Source organism: Dendrobates tinctorius, unplaced genomic scaffold (assembly GCF_039654945.1).
Source record: "Dendrobates tinctorius isolate UK_male_01 unplaced genomic scaffold, ASM3965494v1 ptg000064l, whole genome shotgun sequence".
Taxonomy (NCBI): domain Eukaryota; kingdom Metazoa; phylum Chordata; class Amphibia; order Anura; family Dendrobatidae; genus Dendrobates; species Dendrobates tinctorius.
Window position 1 is genome coordinate 1,158,562 of NW_027361732.1, and position 14,651 is coordinate 1,173,212.

The 14,651-nt window shown below is 46.4% G+C and overlaps 1 protein-coding gene across 1 annotated transcript in view; it reads right to left on the minus strand.

Annotated features, from left to right (window-relative positions):
• Positions 1-13,435, minus strand: part of NR4A1 (nuclear receptor subfamily 4 group A member 1) — a 75,246-nt gene extending 61,811 nt beyond the window's left edge. Inside the window, exon 1 of the mRNA XM_073580232.1 lies at positions 13,209-13,435. The gene's annotated coding sequence lies outside the window, so the exon portion shown is untranslated. The remainder of the gene's footprint in view (positions 1-13,208) is intronic.
• Positions 13,436-14,651: the final 1,216 nt, after the last annotated feature.

Below are 14,651 nucleotides of genomic sequence, written 5' to 3' on the forward strand. Positions count from 1 at the left end.
GTAAATCTAAAGGTCAAAAGACCTGCGGTTTATCTGCGGATTAGCCTGCGGTTTTGCCTGCAGTTTATCACCTCTACAATGGAAGAGATGGCAAACCGCAGCAAATCCACGCAGAAAAATCCGCACCGTCTGCACTGCGGTTTCCATTTCCCATAGCATATTATGGTACTGTACACTGCAGCAGAAACTGCTGCAGATCCGCAGGGCCAAAACTGCCCTTAGGGTGTGTGCACACGCTGCGGATTGGGGTGTGGATTCATCCGCGCAGATTTTGTAAAATCCGCAGGTGAAACCGCAGGTCAAAAGACCTGCGGTTTTACCTGCGGAATGCTCTGCGGTTTTGCCCTGCGGTTTTTCATCTCCTCAACGGAGGAGATGGCAAACCGCAGCAGAATCCACAGAAAGAATTGACATGTCAATTCTTTCTGCGGATTGAAAATCGCAGATAATCCGCACAGAAAATTCCGCACCGTCTGCACTGCGGTTTTTGATTCCCATAGGGAATCATGGTACTGTACACTGCAGCAAAAACTGCTGCGGGTCCGCAGCAGCCAAATCCACTGCGGAACCGCAGCAAAATCCGCAGCGTGTGCACACACCCTTAGAGTTCGACGGTCTCTCTCAGTCAACTTCAACTTTCGGCCGGACCTGTGCTTTGCTGCAGACGTTTTTCCTTCTCTTTCAAACGCAGTCATTACTTTGGAGACAGTACCTCTTGACATGCCAAGCACTCGGGCACTTTCTGTTACACTAGCGCCTGCCATACGAGCACCAGCAATTTGGCCTCTTTGAAAATCCGAGAGGTCTGCCATTGGTATCAGGTTTTCATCAATGTTCTTACAATTCTGCAAAACAATCAGTTAATTTACATACACATATTTATATCACATAACACAAATAATCAACTGCAAAACATTACCATATGTCACGGTTTGCATGTTTATAACATGTTCAAAGATTATGATGCCAAAACGTTACGTCTTTCCATTATTTTGTCCAACCCCTGTATGTACCACCTGTATATAGAGCAAATAGATTTGCAAAACACTGGTCCAGCATCAAGTACTCAGTGAAAGCTGGACAAGGCCAATTTTCCTTTTTGCAATTTTGAAAATGAAAAAACAAGTGACAATATATATTTTTTGGCCTAAAATACAAAGGAAATTTGTCATCTTTAACTTTAGGACTTTTAGAGATAATTTAAATTTTTTCTTTATTACCTGTTCACAATAACAGTCACTTTGACAATGGGTGCCCAAACTTTTACATGCCACTGTAAATCAATTTCACTTGCAATAAAAGTCAAGGTCTCATAATTTCAATCATTTTGTATCAATGACTTCTGATATCAATAACAGTGTAATTTTAGGCAGCATATAATGTACTGTATAAACAACATTGCCAAATCACATTTAAAGCCTAAGGGTCCCGTTACACATAGCGACGCTCCAGCGATCCCGACAACGATACTGTCATGTCGGACGCTGTTCACACCACAGTGTCCGGCAGGCAGAGGTAGTTCCACCTCCATCCACTATAGCCTCAGTGGCGCCGGCTTGATCTTCAGGCTCTCTGGGGTTAATCTTGCTGGACACCAGGTTGGATGGTTAGTCACGCCCACGGTCTTTAAATAGTCATGCTGGCCTATGGGCGTCGCCGATTATAGCTTGTGTTTCATACCAAGTGGTTCCGGTCTGGAGTGGAGGTGTTGAAGAGAGAGAGATTCGTATCTGGTGGCGTATGATCCGTTGTTATCCTTTCTCCTTCCCATATTTGTGTTTAGTTGTGCCCTGTTCACATTACTGTATATTCCTGTGTGTGTGCGGCGCAGTGCAGTTTAAGTTCTCCCTGTCTGTCATAATTTGTGTGGGGGCTTTGGTGGTGTGTCTCCTCACTGGGTGGAGGGTGGAGGGTTAAGTGCAGGGCTGAGCAGGAGATAAGGAAAGGTTGGAGGCTCAGGCATTTGCACCATCAGCAAAAACCCTGGGTTGAGGGTCAGACAGGGTTTCCCCTAGTTAAAGGGACATCACAGGGGCCCCGGGTATTTCAGCCTTAGTTGAACTAAGCCCTGCGTGACATTATAATCGGCCCACATTTTTCAGGAGTCCATGGATCCATTAGATTCCATAACCCGCCAGTTGGCGGCGCTGTCCTTACAGGTCTCCGAGTTGCAAGGGGCAGTTCAGCAGCAGGGCCTGGTAGTAGCGAAGGTGCAAACGGCATCTGCAGGTATCGGTGCAGAGCCGAAGTTTCCGCTGCCAGAACGATTTTCAGGGGATCGCAGCAAATTTGTAGTATTTCGGGAGGCCTGCAAGTTATACTTCCGCATGCGCCCTATCTCCTCAGGTAATGAGGCCCAGCGGGTAGGGCTGGTGTTGTCATTACTGAGTGGTGACCCCCAAGCATGGGCATTGTTTTTTACTCGTTTCAATTTTCTTGTGACTTACCGTCCTGGGGCTAAAAACACCAAGGCGGATGCTTTGTCTAGGTGTTTTCCGGGGGGAGAACCTCGGGAAGAGCCGGTACCCATCCTCCAGGAAGGGGTAGTGGTCTCGGCTCTCACGACGGAGGTAGAGGCGGAGATTGCCGAGGCCCAAGAGGAGGTACTGCCAGGACTTCCCGCCAACAAATCATTTGTACCCCTGCATCTTCGGCTTAAGGTGTTGAAGGAACACCACGACTCGGTACTGGCTGGTCATCCAGGGGTGAAGGGCACCTTAGAGCTGGTATGGGGTCGTTTCTGGTGGCCCAAAATCCGGCAGGATGTGGTCTCATACGTGGCAGCTTGCATTACGTGCGCTAGGGCTAAGTCACCCCGAACCCGTCCTGCTGGCACGCTACAGCCTCTGGGGGTACCCAATAGGCCATGGACAGAAATCTCCATGGATTTCATCATTGACTTGCCAGCCTCGGCGGGGAACACGGTCATCCTGGTGGTGGTTGACCGTTTTTCAAAGATGGCGCATTTTGTGGCGTTGTCTTCATTGCCCAATGCAAAGACGTTGGCTCAGGTATTTGTGAAGGAGGTGGTCAGACTCCACGGAGTTCCGTCGGACATAGTATCTGATAGGGGTACGCAATTTGTGGCGAGGTTTTGGAAAGCGTTTTGCTCACATTTGGGGATCAAGTTGTCACATTCATCGGCGTTTCATCCACAGTCTAATGGACAAACTGAGCGCATGAACCAAAATCTAGAACAGTATTTACGATGCTTTGTGTCCGACAACCAGGAGGAGTGGTCTACTTTCCTTCCTCTGGCCGAATTCGCGTTAAATAATCACCGCCTAGAGTCATCGGGAGAGTCTCCATTCTTTTGTGTGTACGGTCAACATCCTCAGTTTTGTACCTTACGTCAGTGTGACTCGGGGGGTGTCCCGGAGGAGGATCAGCTAGGAGCCCAATTGTCATCGGTCTGGAGGAGGGTGAAACAGCGTTTGTTGAGCATGAGTGCTAGGTACAAACGGGTGGCTGACAGTAGACGCGTGCCAGGTCCGGACCTGTGTGTGGGTGAATGGGTGTGGTTAGCTACGAAGAACATAAAACTCAAAATTCCATCTTTAAAACTGGGTCCAAGGTTTATTGGGCCTTTTAGGATTTCTGCCATCATTAACCCAGTGGCTTATCGGTTGGAACTTCCTGCAGTGTACAAGATACACAACGTGTTTCACAGGGCTTTATTGAAAAAGGTGGTAGGCTTGGTGGACACGACACCGATGCCACCTCCAGTCATGGTGGATGGTGATTTAGAGTTTGAGGTCGCCAAGGTAGTGGACTCTCGAGTAGTACGCCGTACTCTTCAGTATTTGGTGCACTGGCGGGGGTATGGTCCGGAGGAGAGGTCTTGGGTTCCAGCCTCAGACATACATGCGAATCGGCTGGTCAGTTCCTTTCACCATCGTCATCCGGACAAGCCGGGTCCTATGAGTCTTGAGGGTCCGGGGGTCCCTCGTAGAAGACGGGGTAATGTCATGTCGGACGCTGTTCACACCGTCGCGTCCGGCAGGCAGAGGTAGTTCCACCTCCATCCACTATAGCCTCAGTGGCGCCGGCTTGATCTTCAGGCTCTCTGGGGTTAATCTTGCTGGACACCAGGTTGGATGGTTAGTCACGCCCACGGTCTTTAAATAGTCATGCTGGCCTATGGGCGTCGCCGATTATAGCTTGTGTTTCATACCAAGTGGTTCCGGTCTGGAGTGGAGGTGTTGAAGAGAGAGAGATTCGTATCTGGTGGCGTATGATCCGTTGTTATCCTTTCTCCTTCCCATATTTGTGTTTAGTTGTGCCCTGTTCACATTACTGTATATTCCTGTGTGTGTGCGGCGCAGTGCAGTTTAAGTTCTCCCTGTCTGTCATAATTTGTGTGGGGGCTTTGGTGGTGTGTCTCCTCACTGGGTGGAGGGTGGAGGGTTAAGTGCAGGGCTGAGCAGGAGATAAGGAAAGGTTGGAGGCTCAGGCATTTGCACCATCAGCAAAAACCCTGGGTTGAGGGTCAGACAGGGTTTCCCCTAGTTAAAGGGACATCACAGGGGCCCCGGGTATTTCAGCCTTAGTTGAACTAAGCCCCGCGTGACAGATACGACCTGGTAAGGATCCCTGGTGCGTCGCTACATGGTTGCTAGTGAACTGTCAAACAGGCAGATCTCTTCAACGACGCAGCAATGATATGGCGATCCGTATAACGACCTCGGCGGTCATTGGGACCTTGTCACACAGCAGCTATTCTGCCGACTCCCGCCTGCATCCCTGAGTTCTGAGTCGCCAACGAGGTCGCTCGTCGTTGTTATGGCGTCAAACAGCGATGCGCGCTGGCCAGCGGGACACCAACTATCAAAAAGTGGCCTAGGACATTCGAGCATGATCAGCGATATCGCAGCGGGGAGGCAGTCACCGCTATGTGTCACACGTAGCGAGATCGCTGGCGAGGTCGCTGTTGCGTCACAAAACCTGTGATGTTTCAGTGATCTCGCTAACAATCTCGCTATGTGTGAAGTACCCTTTAGCTTCACTGTCTAAAGAAGACACTTTACCACTTGGCCATCTGGCCAACCATGGGCCACCTAAAGAACCTATTCAAATTAACGCATGTTCAACAGAAATTGACTGTTTTAGGAGACGTCTTTAGAGCTAAAATAAGATTGCAGAGTAGAAACATTCTCTACATCTGATCACACACAAAAAAATGGTTTTCTAAACACCGTTCACCGACAATACACCTTTACCATTATCAAGCATGAACGAATGGCCTAAATTTCAGTCAGAAGGGTGAAATAAGCAATTGGCAGACATCTCTGGTAACAGCTTATCTCCTGTACCATAAACTGAGCATGTTGAAATTGATTCACAAGACCCCCTTTAGCTCATTTGCCTTTTATTGATGAGGCACATCAAGAAGTTGCCACGGCCTAGTGACTAGGCCTCATGCAGTGCGGTTCCCATGGAGGACCAGAATGGACACCGGACTGAGGCAATGCAAATCTTTTTGCTGAACTCTAATAAACACTGATCTTTGGGAATATACTTTGGCAAGATAGGCCAACTTAAAATCTACTCCAAAATGTATTAAGAGGACAACAATAATTAAAAAATAAAGCAGATTTAGGTGTTGGAAAATACAATCTACTCCTCCGATGAGCAGGTGCAGATTTATGACAGAATATGTAACATTTTCTGCCATAAAGTTTAATGAATTTGTTCATGTGTTTTATTGGTCATATTGAAGAATTACGGCAAGGACAATGATTTCACTAAAACATGTGAATACACCCTGGCAATCCAAATTATTACAGTAAGTAAAACGATAAATGGAAAGTAGGAGAAAAGGTGTGTAATATTGGTTCCTGTTATAGGGTAAAAGCAAACTTTCAATGCATAGAAGAGTTATTTTGTACACCTCAGATGACGGCAGCCATTTTGAGAACAGAGGAGATGTCCAGTCTCTGAGGAAGGCTGTAATACCCACTAGTGAACGAACATGCTGGGATAAGGTGTTATCCGAGCATGCATCTTCGGCATGCTTGAGTCCCTGCGGCTGCATGTCTCACGGCTGTACGACAGCCGCAATGCATGCAGGGATTGCCTGTTTGTTAACCAATCCCTGCATGTGTTTCAACTGTGGAACAACCGCGAGACATGCAGCCGCGGGGACTCGAGCATATTAATCAAGCTTGCCGAAGTCATTCAGTCAGCACTCGAACATGCTCGGTCAACACCTTATCCCAGCATGTTTGCTCATTACTAATAGATATGTGCTTCTCACAAAACTAGAATATCATCAAAAAGTTAATTTATTTCACTTCTTCAATACAAAAAGTGAAACTCATATATTATATAAAGTCATTACAAACAGAGTCATCTATTTCAAGTGTTTATTTCTGTTAATGTTGATGATTGAAACATAGAAAAGCACAGTAAAACAAACGTATAAAAATACTCTGTTATTAAGAAGCAACAGTAAACAGCAAGTGCTAGTAAAAAGATGATAACAAAACAGGGTATTTGGTTGATACGTTTTTTGCAAAAAATGTACTCTAAGCCGCTCTACTAAACGTCAAGGTAACCCATATCAGAGCAGTCCCTAACTGATGTACCGTATATACTCGCATATAAGCCGAGATTTTCAGCCCATTTTTTGGGGCTGAAAGACCCCTCTCAGCTTATACGCGAGTCATATACACCAGGGGGTTGGCGGGGGAGCGGGGGTGTCAGATCATACTGACCCTCCCTGACGCGTCTGCAGCCCCCCTGCTTGTCCCACGGTCTCACTTCCTTCCTTCAGCGGTCATGTGGTACCGCTCATTAAAGTAATGAATATGCGCATATTTATGACTTTAATGAGCGGTACCAGGTGACCGCTGAAGGAAGGAAGAGAGACTGTGGGAGAACGGAGCTGCAGAGACCGCGCCAGGAGGGGGTAAGTATAGCGATATTCACCTGTCCCCGCTCCCACACTGCTTGCCGCTGTCTGCCATGTCCTCTGTTAGTGACATTCAGGCAGCAGAGGGCGCGGTGACGTGGTTAGTGCACGATGCGCCCTCTGCTGCCTGAACGTCACTGACAGCAGCAGCAAATGGGGCCATAATCTATGGAGCAGCATATGGGGGTATAATCTATGGAGCAGCATATGGGGCAGCATATGGGGGTATAATCTATGGAGCAGCATATGGGGTTGCATATGGGGGCATAATCTATGGAGCAGCATATGGGGGCATAATATATGGAGCATCTTATGGGGTCAGCATATTGGAGCATAATCTATGGAGCAGCATATGGAGGTATAATCTATGGAGCATCTTATGGGGCAGCATATGGGGCATCATCTATGGAGCATTTTATGAAGCATCTTATGGGGCAGCATATGGGGGCATAATCTATGGAACATCTTATGGGGCAGTGTTGTGAGTTCATTTTCCCCTTCACCATTGAGGTCTGATGAAATCCCTCTTCTGGTGAAGGAAGGTAGTGAGGCTGATTACAAAGCACCTGAGCAGAATGATGATGACTGGGTGACTGGGATTGCTGACTGGATATAAGGCAGCCGACGCCCTTCTGCCTTGCGGGTGATTACTCTGAGGGATTCTTGGAAACCAGTCTGATTCCTGCTCCTCAAAAGCTAAGTTTTCTGCTCTACTTTTTGCATTTGTGTTTTGGTTTTGTTTTGCCTTGTTTTTCTGGATTTCTGCCTTTCCCTGCTGGGTGAGCTGAATTCCTTTTTGCTCTGTCTTCAGATAATACCTGAGTACTGATATAGTCTTTTTGAAGCCTAGCGTCTTCAGGGCTTTTTTCCCTATCAGTCTGTTGGCTCTTGTTTTTGAGAGGGTTTTGGCGGATTGCAGACTGCAGCTTTTCTATTCTGTCCTGTTGTGAGTTCATTTTCCCCTTCGTCACTGAGGTCTGGTGAACTCCCTATTCTGGTAAAGGAAGGTAATGAGCCTGATTATCAGGCACCTGAGCCTAATGATGATGACTGGCTGAGTGGAGTCACGGACTGGATATAAGGCTGCCGACGCCCTTCTGCCCTGCGGGTGATTTCTCTGTGGACTTCTAGGAGACCAGTCTGATTCCTGCTCCTCTAAAGCTAAGTTTTCTGCTTTGCCTGTTAGCATTTGTGTTTTGTTTTTGTTTGCCTTGCTTTTCTGGATTCTGCCATTCCCTGCTGGGGTGAGCTGAATCTCCTTTTGCCGGTTGCTCTGTCTTCAGAATATTCCTGAGTACTGACATAGTCTTTTTGAAGCCTAGCGTCTTCAGGGCCTTTTTCACTGTCAGTCTGTTGGCTCTTATTTTCATAGGGTTTTTCACGGATTGCAGACAGCAGCCTTTCTGTCCTTTCCCATCTAGTTCGCTTGGGCCCCGTCTTTGCTCAGTCTATCTTACTGTCTGTGTTAGTGTTCTTTCTTCTTGCCTCACCCTCATTATATGTTGGGGGCTGCCTTTTGCTTTGGGGTCTGCTCTGGGGCAGTTTAGATTTCCCTTTCTGTCTTTAGGCTATATAGTCCTCCGGCTGTGATCGAGGGGTCTAGGGCATCGTAGGAACCCCCCACGGCTACTGCTAGTTGTGTTGATAGGTTCAGGGGTCTGCAATCCGATAGCTGCCAACTTCTCTGGTTTTCTGGACTTAGCTAGCATTTCTGTTTTTGCCTCCTACGGTGACTCATTCATAACACTGTCCTATTTAGTTAGCTTGGGCCCCATCATTTGCTCAGCCTATCTTTCTATCTGTGTGAGTGTTTTTTCATCTTGCTTCACCGTCATTATATGTTGGGGGCTGCCTTTTGCTTTGGGGTCTGCTCTGGGGCAGTTTAGATTTCCCTTTCTGTCTTTAGGCTATGTAGTTCTCTGGCTGTGATCGAGGGGTCTAGGGCACCGTAGGAACCCCCCACGGCTACTGCTAGTTGTTGTTAGGTTCAAGGATCTGCAATCCGATAGCTGCCAACTTCTCTGGTTTTCTGGACTTAGCTAGTATTTCTGTTTTTGCCTCCTACGGTGACTCAATCATAACAGGGCAGCATATGGGGCATATTTTATGGAGCATCTTATGGGGCCATTATTAACCTTTGTGCAGCATTATATGGGGTGTATTTTGTATGGAGCATCTTATGGGGCCATCATGAACTGTATGGAGCATTATATGGGGCTCCTGATTCAATATGGATATTCAAAAACATTTAACCTACTGATGTCTCAATTAATTTTACTTTTATTGGTATCTATTTTTATTTTTGAAATTTACCAGTAGCTGCTGCATTTTACACCCTAGGCTTATACGCGAGTCAATAAGTTTTTTCCCAGTTTTTTGTGGCAAAATTAGGGGGGTCAGCTTATACACGAGTACATACGGTATTTAACAACCTGGTCATGTGTATAATACCTATATGAGCCGGATTCAGACAGGTAATGCGTGATGTGGACACGCTGCAGAGGACTGCCTTTATGTGCATGGCCCACAAGGGAGGGGTGGAAAACCGACCTCTGCAGTGTTTGGTAGAGCGGTTTAGTATACATTTTTTGCAAAAAACGTATCAACCATATACCCTGTTTTTTATCATCTTTTTACTAGCACTTGCTGTTTACTGTTACTTCTTTATAACAGAGTATTTTTATACTTTTATTTTACTGTGCGTTTCTATGTTTCAGTCTTTTGGTGGTGTGAACACTGTCCTACAGATTTGTTCACTGTGTGCTGGCCCATGTGTTTGTATTTAATGATGATTATGGCTTACAACCAATGAAAACCCAAAAGTCGTTATCTCAGTATATTAGAATAATTAACAAAAAACACCAGCGAAGGCTTTCCTAAGCATTTATAAAGTGCCCTTAGTCTGTTTCAGTAGGCGCCACAATCATGGGGAAGACTGCTGACTTGAGATGTCCAGAAGGCAGTCACTGACACACTCCACAAGGAAAGTAAATTTTGCATTTCATTTGGAAATCTAGGTCCCGAAGTCTGGAGGAAGAGTGGAGAGGTACACAATCCAAGCTGCTTGAGGTCTAGTGTGAAGTTTCCACAATCAGTGATGGCTTGGGGAGCCATGTCATCTGTTGGTGTAGGTCCACTGTGTTTTATCAATACCAATGTCAGCGCAGCCGTCTACCAGGAAATTTTAGAGCACTTCATGCTTCCCTCTGCTGACAAGATTTTTGGAGATGGAAATTTCATTCTCCAGCAGGACATGGCACCTGTCCACACTGCCAAAAGTACCAATACCTGGTTTACAAACAATAGTATCACTGTGCATGATTGGCCAGCAAATTCTCCTGACCTTAACCCTATAGAGAATCTATGGGGCATTGTCAAGAGCATGATGATAGACACCAGACCCAACAATGCAGACGAGCTGAAGGGTGCTATCAAAGCAACCTGGGCTTCCATAACACCTCAGCAGTGCCACAGGCTGATCGTCTCCATGCCGCGCAGCATTGATGCAGTAATTGATGTGAAAGGAGATCCGACCAAGTATTGAGTGCTTTTACTGAACACACATTTCAGAAGGCCAACATTTCAGATTTTAAAATCATTTTTCAAGCTGGTGTTATAAAGTATTCTAATTTACTGAGATAATGACTTTTGGGTTTTCATTGACTGTAAGCCATAATCATCAACATTAACAGAAATAAACACTTGAAATACAGTAGATCACTCTGTCTGTAATGACTCTATATATTATATGAGTTTCACTTTTTGTATTGAAGTACTTAAATAAATTAACTTTTTGATCATATTCTAATATTGTGAGAAGCACCTGTATTAATTAGTAAGTGCACAAAATCATATCCCCAAAACATTGGTTAAAATAAAAATTGGCCAATGCCTTTACGGCTCACATAAATTCTATTTATCTCCATGGCTGTACATACTGCATGACTATTAAGAACAAAATCAAAGTGGTGCTTATAGCGATCTAACTGGCTGCTTCCAATCGGGCTATAATTCTTTTCAGGAAATCAGAGGTCAATTCTATCTAGGGTTCAATGGCTGCACAGGTTCTTTGCCCCACATGGTCTGTAATGACCACACCACAGTCTATAGAATAGTAACACACTGGGGCATATGTAACCAGATATGTAAGACTATGTTCACATTTCCTTTTTGCACATTGTGTGTTTCAGGCAAAAGGTATCTATATGCAAAACAGATCTATTGTGTTAATGATGCAAAAGGAGGCAGAGACCCCCAAATGACTATTATGGGGTCCATCTAGCTTCTGTTTTGTGTCAGTTTTTAAAATGAAAGAAGAAGCGCAGCATGAAGAACCACCTTCTTCCATTCTAAAAGCTGACGTAAAACGGACTGCAGACAGAACCCGCAATACTCAGTAGGGTCTCGCAGCTTCTGTGTGCACTAGCTATGCAGCGGATCTGTCATGCACATGAATTCCATGTGTCTGTTCCGTCATACAGAAAACATATGTGCAACAGAAAGGTGAATGTACCCTTACTATGAATCTTATAATAAATCAGTTTAATATATACCATTGGTTATTATTTATGTGTTTTGCAACATTTTTAATAGGAACCTGTCAGCAAAGATGTGGCCCTTACACTACTGCCAGGATCCTGCAGGACTCATTGACGTCCCACTCTGTACAGTCAGCAATGATTTCACACGCCAGGTGGAATGACAATGAGGGCTCGTACACCAGACCGGTTTTCTTGTACGAGTGCTATCCATGGTTGCCACTGCTAGAACTTATACCTACGATAGTCTACGGGGCTGAGCATATGTCTGATTTTCTTTTTGACTAAGTTATCCGCAGAAAAAAATCAGAGACGTCCAATTTTGATTCCAGTGTTTGGATCAAAATTGGCATGCAAGTCTAGGTCCAAAAAAAAAATTACATACAAGTCCGGTCTGATTTTCACGGACTGACAGAATGGAGTATGTGAGCAATATTTATTTTTTTCTCTCCAATTCCAAGAAAAACTGATGCCAGTCGGATCAAACTCTGATCAGAAGAATCCAATGGTTTTTCATGGAAAGGAGGGGATTAATGAGAGTGCATTTCAAGAGGGGCACATCAAGCGAACAGTGAAGGTTTGACCCTGACATGCTTCATGTACTTTGGAAAGCTGGCTGGTAACTATGAGTTTCAGATGACTAGTCCAATGCAGATCCATGGCGGCCTCTCCCTGCCCCGACCTCCTTGACTGACAGATCTTTCCCTATGGCCGGGGTCACACATGCGAGAAACTCGCACGAGTCTCACATCTCAATACACCTGGAAATACATGCAGCCGCACACTCCGGTCCCGAGTGCCGGCGGCAGTGCGGGGTGCTGAGATGCGAGACTTGTGCGAGTTTCTCACATGTGTGATCCCGGCCTATGAGTGTACATACAGAGAGACCTGTCAGTCATGGGGATTGAGGTCAGGAGAAGCTGCCGGGGATAAGACTTCGACTTTTCAAAAGCTGCAGTGTTTCAGAGTACAAGATAGATGGCTACTATATGACAGCCAGCATCCGATGCATGCGGCCCTTCAGTAAACCCCACAGCCCCCGAGCAGTGGCCTAAAGTTGTGTTCCAGTCTAAGCAAGTTATCTACCCATGTGATAACTGGTACATCAGTGAGACCCTCACCGATCTCTAATCCCCTGGATAGAACTGCCGTGGCCAGGAGTAGAATGGAATGGCAAGTCGTTGTTAACCCATTCATAGTCTATGGCACCAAGGACAACCGAGTGCGTGTGCCCGGGCCACTATATCCATCCCGTCCTGGCCACAGTCAGGGAAGAACGTGTGACAAGTCCCCGACATTTGTCAGGGGTCCGGTGCACAGATATTGACTTGCTTAGACCAGAATACCCCTTGATTAACCTTAACTTTGTGGAGCGGCTCCACAAACTAAGTACAATAGAGGCCGCCCAGAGGATACATGTGTGATACGTGTAGTAGCGACACACGACGGTAAGTCAGGCACATAACCAATAAGCTCTAACTCCATTACCGGAATTCTCCACCTTCTCCACCACTTCCTTGGTGCCCACTGTCTGAGATCTCCATATGGCTCCCAAGTCTCCGGCCCCACCAATGCCAGGAGATGACAGTCCTGGAGAATTCCTTTAAGACTCTGGCTCCTAAGTGTTTTTGGACCCTATTAGGTAACACCAGAAGTGACTGTCAAAAAGTTTCCTACACTGCAAAACCAGAAACAACAGACACAGAACGACATGTCGAAGAATAATCCCGGGCATGAGGGGCCATGCGGGTACTTACACTGTGGCTGGGTCTCTCAGGTTACAGGAGTCGGGCACGTCCACCTGCTGCTGCTGGGGGGAGAGGAGCGGGGATCCCTGGGTGACTGGCTGCCCTCTCCCCCTCCCTGAGCCTCCCTCCTGCGCTGGGCGAGCTCCTGCTCGGTTGCAGCCGGCTGCCCATTGCCCGGGCGGGGAGACAGGCAGGGAAATGTGATGCCCCTTTGTTTGCGCACAGCACACAGCCTTGCTCGCATTCTCTCTGCCAGGTTCTTCCTTCTCCTGACCGGGGGAGGAGGGCCGGTGACGTCAGCGCCGAGCTCCATTGACGTCAGTGGAATCCCTGTATCTGCATCAATGAGCTAAATATAGCCGAGCAGAAGAAAGGACCGAAATAACTCTCATGCCTTTTGTGTCACAAGCTCCAGCAGTTCTTCCACAGACAACAATGGGGGCAGCTTGTATTTATAGGCTCATCCTGCACAAGGAGAGCTAATTCCAGACACGAGAGGCATGCCAAGTGCTTATCTTCTGAACTAGACGACTCAAGACGTCAGCTCACATAAGACACAATCTCCTGTGACTCCACCGCACTCCTGGAGGTTACAGATATGGCTCCTGCCAGACCACAGACGGTTAACAGGAGTGTGGGACAAATGCTCCATATCAGCAGAAAGGAGGCTATGGGGTCAGAACCAGGGGCCCAACTATTGTGGGGGAACCCGGGTCCTGGAGCCTTGGATAGAAGGGTGGAGTGGCAGATCTCTGGCCCCCTCATGAGAAGAATGTCCACGGGAGAACAGGAGAATCCTCTGGTGGGCCCCTGTGCCAGAGATGGCCACCAGCAGGGGCGTAAGTTCAATAGGGGCAGGGTTTACAATCGCTCCCGGGCCCTGGAGCCTAGGGGGGCCAAAAAGTCTCTTTGGCCTATAGAAAAAGACCAATATTATTAAAGACTTGCAATAATTGGGGCCTCTATTGGATCATTTGCATTGGGGCCCCTGAGCTTCAAGTTACGCTACGGGCCACCACCCTGTTATATGAGCAGTACTTGGCACTATATACAGGTGCATCTCCAAAAATTAGAATATCATCAAAAAGTTAATTTATTTCAGTTCTTCAATACAAAAGTGAAACTCATATATCATATGGAGTCATTACAGACAGAGTGATCTATTTCAAGTGTTTATTTCTGTTAATGTTGATGATTATGGCTTACAGCCAATGAAAACAAAAAAGTCATTATCTCAGTAAACTAGAATACTATATAACACCAGCTTGAAAAAAATTATTTTAACATCCGTAATGTTGGCCTATTGAAATGTATATTCAGTAAATGCACTCAGTACTTGGTCAGGGCTTCTTTTACATCAATTACTGCGTCAATGCACCGTGGCATGGATACGATCAGCCTGTGGCACTGCTGAGGGGTTATGGAAGCCCAGGTTGCTTTGATAGCAGCTTT